The 6,884-nt window shown below is 36.0% G+C and overlaps 1 long non-coding RNA gene across 1 annotated transcript; it reads right to left on the bottom strand.

Moving 5' to 3' along the window:
• Positions 1-1,274: 1,274 nt before the first annotated feature.
• LOC135802989 (uncharacterized) lies at positions 1,275-3,639 on the bottom strand. The gene is made up of 3 exons (XR_010550694.1): positions 3,077-3,639; positions 2,910-2,999; positions 1,275-2,818 (listed from the first exon to the last, which is right to left on the bottom strand). It is a non-coding gene; the product is annotated as an uncharacterized lncRNA (long non-coding RNA).
• Positions 3,640-6,884: the final 3,245 nt, after the last annotated feature.

Raw genomic sequence — 6,884 nt, 5'->3', positions numbered from 1 at the left:
TTGTTTTGACTTTTGTTCGAATCGGTACACAAGCTTTTGAAGTTCATCTTCCGAGCTCGCTATTAAAGTGGCGTCATCCGCGTAGCATATACAGTTGATCTTATGCGTACCCATTCTGTGATTTCATGTGATTTCATCGACTATTTGGTCCATTACGGTATTAAAAAGAAGCGGACTGAGAAAAACGTAATTTTCCTATATATTTAGGTAAACATTTTCTGTTGCTCCGGGTTGTGCCTGTCAAATTAATATTTAGCTTCAATACTTCTTGAGCAAGTGGCAATCCTGTATTCTTTGCATACGACTGCAATGAGTTAAATTGTTATTAAAAAATGAATGGATGCTGTAACTCTTCCTCTACCAAATCAAGTAAAAATAATGCTATAGCTATTGGTTATTATTTTATAATTAAGTATTTTCTAGAAGAAGTGCGGTATTGCAATTTACGAGTACGTACGTACTTGAGACAAGTTGTAACGTCTACCGGGGCAAGTAGTAACTACCAAAAAAGACGACAATAATACCTCTAAGCATTTATTATTTGTATATTTTTAACAATATTGACATCTTTCCAAAATAGATACTATGTAAATCATATCAAAACTCAACTTAAATACACTTTGTAAGCATTCTACCTCCTAGATCAGTGGTTCCTAACCTTTTTAATGTCAATACCCTTGTAAACAAGTATGGGCTTTGAGTTTACCCCTAGCTTATTTTAAAATAATTAAAACCACATAAATTCTAACGAAAATATGTGTATTATGTAAGAAATTGCACGTTTACGTAACTAGTAAAGTAATATATAAATCTCGGAGTTAACTAGTGTGAAGGTTGAAATTGCTTTGCATTCGCAAGTTTGACAATGTTAGGTTCGGTTTCACTCAACGCGCATCTTATGTCATGCTCAACATTCAGACGGTTTTTGTTTTTAATGTAACAAGAGTTGAGAAACCAGTTTCACATCTGTAAGTTGTAGCAAATGGAATCAACAATTTCAAAGCTCTGTTAGCTATTATAGGGTATGCTGCAGCTGCTTTTCGTCAAAATGTACTGACTTTATCATTTTGAAAATTAACTTTAATTGAGTTATTCTCCCGTAGTCCGAGAAACTCTACTTTCGCTGACACATCTTCGTCCTTGAAAATATCGACGCAAGTAGAAAATTGTTTTAAAGTCCAGGAGTAGGATTCACGACTGTCCATGTTCGGAAAATATTGCTGCAGTGAGTATCACGGTAGTTAAATGTTGAACCACGTAATTTTCAAACGTGATTTTCAAACGTGATTTTGTCTTGTTCATTATTCTCTAATTGCTCACTTACTTGCGATTATATCCTACAACGTCTAAATGTTCGTTTCATTTCCTTGTGGTGAAATATTCAGATTATTAATTTCAGTGAAAAAATCAGACGATGAAGAGTAATCTTGTTTTATACCTTTGAACTTTCGCATACAGTTATTTTTTTGAGGCGTCATTAAATATGATATCCATCTCGGTATTCTTACTGTCTCGATAGCTGGCAACTGTGCTTTAAAAATCCAATCATTTGTATCTTGTATTGTCAAGACTTCATTCCATTCGACCTGGATCCTCCACAAATGTTGAATGAATATTTTTGTTTTGATGATTATCGGCGCTAACCATCCGAGTGGATCGTATATCTTGGAGATATCTGATAAGACTATCCGCTTTGTGATGATTCCTTTCTGGTTTATGATTCCTTAAAAGCAAAATCTCTCTCTCGTATTTCAACGTCTCAATCAACTCATTTTGTAGATTCAATGCGGTTTTGACAATTTTTGCACCCGAAATGATATCATCCACTCATTCGTCTCTCATCAAGGTTTTTGAGACTTCTGGGCTCTTTGCTTAGTTTATGACTAATTGATGTAACGTACAGATTGCCAAAAATGGAGCGGCTTTTGTCCCAAACGTTACTGTTTTTAATTAATAGTCTTGAAATTGCTCTTTTGGATGGAATCGCCATACAATTATTTGATACTGCTGATTTTCTTCATCCATGCGAATTTGTCGTTTCATTTTCTCGATGTCCGCCGTAAAATCCACTTCATGTAGACATCAGCGTACCAGTAAACTGGTAGTTTTGGTTTGCGACTTCTTTGATGTCGTTTTGCGTGATGCATCGAATACAACCCGTGTTTTTGTTATCATGCTTTCACCCTTGATAACGACGTGATGTGGAATATAGTAGCTAGCTTATTTGCTCTCCATGCAACTGACAGCTCTCATATGGCCAAGGTCAATGTATTCTTGGATCACCTTGCTATATTCTTTTTTCAGGGCTGGATGCTTTTTATAGTTTGGCTTCTTGTTGAATGAACCTTGCTATGGCTCTATCCCTTGATTCTCCAAGTTGCGGTGGGCGCTTGATGAGTGGTGGCTGGACAACGTACCTCCGGATTTTCCTCCTGGGATTTCTTCCATTACCCAAAATTGGGATAGATCTTGGGCGTCACCTGGGACAGATACGATGCAAGTTAAGCCTTGTTTTTGAGTATATTCCCATTCAAAATTAAAGTATTCGTGTTAACTCCTAGGGCTGTTGATATAGCTGATATTAACCGAACAGAATTCCTGTAAGAGATGTTGCAGCTATCTAAGGCAGCAATTACGTCTTCAGTCAAAATATTAATAGTTCCTGTCACATTTTTAGGATCGTAATCTCGACCTCCAACCTCAAACATTGAGTGTGAGCTTTGGTGAGATGTAGATGTAGTTGTCTCATCGCTTAATGTTTGCTCTCCACTTAAAGGCTCATTACTAGTAGTTTTAGAGCTTGAAGGTAAAGTCAAATCTGGAGAGAAAATAATAAAATGATTATCTTGAATTTATTCTAATATAAACGATATTTTCAGGTCCAAGCAATAAAGTTTTTTATTATTTACCTGAAACCGAACGATGTTCATCGTTGGTTATCAAATCAGTATGATCGTCATTTTCAGATACAATTTTATCTTCCATTTGAGTCAGATTTTCTGCAATGGATTAAATATTTTAACCTCTACTATTTAAACTGCGTCTAAATCAGCATTCTCATTCAACTTTTACTTACCTAATGACTGACATTCATTGTCATTCTCTTGGCAAATACGTAAATGATATTTTCTGTCTGTCCTTTGATCTGATAAAAATTCTAACGCTTCAGTATCAGCTATCTCTAGAATATTTCCGTGTGCAATGTCAAATAATTTTTTCTAGATACGAAGAAAATTCTCCTTCTGTCTTTGGATTTGGATTTTTCTGTACACTTCTATAATTATTATACAGTTTTTCTACTTTTTTCACACCTCTTGATGTCGCTTGAACTTGAATTACGGCGTTATTCCAGATTTTGATAACTTCTTTTGCAACAAACTGATAACTTGCTGAAAGTGTTTTATTTTTTTCTCTTGTTTGATGAAACAACAATTTTAACACTTGTTTGTTCGGTGGTAATTTATTACCATTGATTGTTTCAGCAGGTTCTCCTGAAAGGATCAATTGATTCCTCAAATTTACAGGTTTATTCATTTTTTTCTCAAAATTTTACTGAACACCACTGAACACTAAAATTGCACAATAACAATTAATCATAATAAATACTTCACTGAGAGGTTAGACTCATGTGCCATGAAGTTCTCTCAGGCTCCTCATAGATGGCGTTGAAAGTCAAAACCAAATGAACGAAAATGAACGAAACGTCCAAAAGTTGCATTCTGTGTGCGACAACATGTGTATATGATTGGACGTACAATATTCGTAGATGGTGAGAGATATATGACTGGTATGGTTGTCTAGTATTAGAAGGATAGGTGTATGTGCAGATAGCTTAGCATGCTGTTTTAAATGCACCAACCATTCAAGGAAAAGATTCTCATTGATCCAACCGTTGTCAGAGCATTTGTATAACGCTCCGGCTGGACCATACTTCTCTAGCAGAGGAGTTAATCTATTCCCAAGGAAAATGAACATCGGTGGAATGTATCCACCTGCCGCGCTCACAACAAAATGATGTTCTTTCCTCGCTCCCAACTGGTTATTGATCCAATCTCTTTTGTCCTTTGATAGCCACAATTTTTCCAGGAGCTTGAACTGTGGAAATTCCTGTCCTGTTACAATTATTCCTTGGGGCAAATTTATACTTTTCCATTAGCTGGCCAAGTAGCTCAAAGAACATGATTATTTCAGTTTTATTAAAAGCTGTGATTCGATTTATGCTGGTCGCTTCTGGTTTCTTAATCGAAAGATTATTACCCGCTGACTCTCCCCTACGTACAAAAAAGCCGTCAATTATTAAAATAGAACGATCAAACGAACTTGCCTGTACGTGAAGTTCGATCGTTATTATATAAGAATGTCGCTCGAGATGATTACATTAGCAGCTGTTTTGAGATGAGAAAAAACAAAAAATAAAGATAAAAGAGTACTAAGATCTAGCTTCTTTAGATCTTCTGTATTATTTTGCTTACTCTTACTTAAGAAACACGGTTATTATATAAATAAGTTATTCTACTTTTTCTTCCTTGTGAGGATAGCTTTCACATACTCCTTATTATATGTGACAATTGTGCGATTATAAAACCTCGCAAACATTTGTGAGTTTTCTGACCAACCTGCTGTTCTTTTTATGTTTTCTACGTCTATTCCTCTTGCTCTCGCAGCTGTGATGGATGCATGTCTAATGCTAAACGCTGAAAACGTCCCCGAAGCTATACCAGCCGTTTTCAGTGCTTTATTAAGCCAATTGCTTAACGTTTCGGAAGAAACCTTATAAGGTTTTCTTACAGCTAAAAACAGATCCTCTTCGTTTTATCATAATTTTGAGGTCTGTATGATATATGCGTCTAAAGTTTTAGCAACACATCATCTTGTCTCTCTAGGTAAATATGGTAAAGTAAGTAACGGCTGGGCTGCCCTTGGATTTGTTGATATTATTTATATTTATGTTAGCTAATGTCTGAAATTTCGACCTGTTGATAATGCCCTTTTTTGCTAATATAACTAAAGGTAGTCTCTTTGTAGTACCTAGTTTATGGATAAGCTTATTAGTGTCCCAAATAACAATAACTTATTTGGGGGTTAAGTTGGAGAAAATGTATAAATTTATTATAAATTTTATATAATTTAAATGCAAAATACAAATATAAATTTTTCATTTCTAAGATGAACATGTTCAAAATTATTTTAACAAAATTAATAACCCAGAATTGTATGATAAATCTCAAAACAATCCGGCACATGCAGAGGTATTTTACATTTCATGCACTCCCAAGTCGTTTCGCTGTTTTTTTTTCTTTTTTGTGCACATTTTACACTGTCGGGTTGGATGTTCTTTATTAGGTGTCGGATCAATGCGTTTCGGGAAATGAGCCCATGCTTTTGCGTGCAGTCGTTATGGAAGTTCGCCACTAGCCGGATGTGTTTTCATCTCGTGGTCTATCGGATTTTGTTGCAATAGCATTTCCGCAACGTCTAGTCGTAATTCTGTGAAGTTCTGTTTTTTTTCCGGTAATGTTATTGAACAGAATATACGTGTTGAAAAGCGCCATGCCAAATATGTAAAAGAACATTTTTCTGTACCCTTTCACGTACTTGCACATGATTGGAAAGCAAGCCAACATTTGATCTTGCTGATAAATACCAATCATGCCTTTGTTATAATCTATAACACTGTGGGGTGCGATGAGTGAGTTATGATTGATCGTAGTTTATCGGTTGTAGTGAAATGGTATTAGTATTTATTAACACAAAGACACTATGTTAAATATCACGACTTATGTTTATTATACGATGTTGAGACTACCAAGTCTGGTGAAGAAGTCTTCAGTAAGAAGTGTTGTTGAGGAGTCATCTTCCTACACCCTTGTCGCTCACCAGCAACCCTTCAGGTTGATGGGTGGCGGCAAGAAATTTGGAAGTAGGAAGAAAGCGATAGTTTTGATTAGTAGAAGAAATTAAAGAAAGTGTGTGACACATTGAAGAGAGGGAAGGTTGACCATCGGATTTTGGGAATCCGAGCCGGACCATCTGCTACTGACCGCACGCTAGATACAGCGGGCCTAACCGTCCGACTCGGGGATTAGGTCTTTTAAGGGTGGCTTATGATAGGTAGGTAATAAAAGACATTAGGAATTTTGGAAATTTCAGATGAAGAATTATGTCATGCAATGCAGATGAAGAAAGTTATAGATTTTGGAAATATTGAAATGTGTGTTGGGTGAAGATCCCCAGAACACATTGCGGTTTATAATTTTGACCCTTCTTGTTCTTATTAACTTGCACCATTTCAACCGATGTGTGCTTCGTGGATAAAATGTGCACATCGCGCTTATCTTTCCATTTAAGAGCAAAAATGCCATTGCCACTTCTTAATCGGTATTCGCCTTTTTTTTAAAATTTGTTTTAGCAAAAATTGTGGGCATATTGGCTCTGTTCATTCGAACGGTTCCCACAACATGCGTTTTATGTTCCGTTAAATGTAGGAATAACTTGGACGAATACCAATTATCCACATAGAGAGTATGACCCCTATTCAAAATTGGTTTAGCTAGCTCCATCACAACCATTTCACCAAAACATGAACTTGTCTTCTCTTTCCCGGAATAGATTTTAAATTTATAGCAATAACCAGAGCCAGACTCACATAATTTGTAAAATTTGATTCCATACCTTGTCCGTTTGGATGGATTGTATTGTCTATATGAGAATCGTCCTTTAAATTTCATCAAGGACTCATCAATTGCAATGTTCTCCTCCATTACATACAACTGCTGGAACTTCTGGTTAAAGTAGGTACTCAATGACGGGGTTGATTTTACGCAATTTATCCGTCATGTCGCTTGTGGTGTTATCCGCAAAAAGAAAAAATCTAGTGATTTGTA

The sequence above is a fragment of the Atheta coriaria genome, unplaced genomic scaffold, assembly GCF_025399875.1.
Source record: "Atheta coriaria isolate IRGN ID8LTWV9N9 unplaced genomic scaffold, Caltech_Dcor_3.1 contig_72_pilon, whole genome shotgun sequence".
Taxonomy (NCBI): Eukaryota; Metazoa; Arthropoda; class Insecta; order Coleoptera; family Staphylinidae; genus Dalotia; species Dalotia coriaria.
This window is presented reverse-complemented; position numbering and strand designations above follow the sequence as displayed.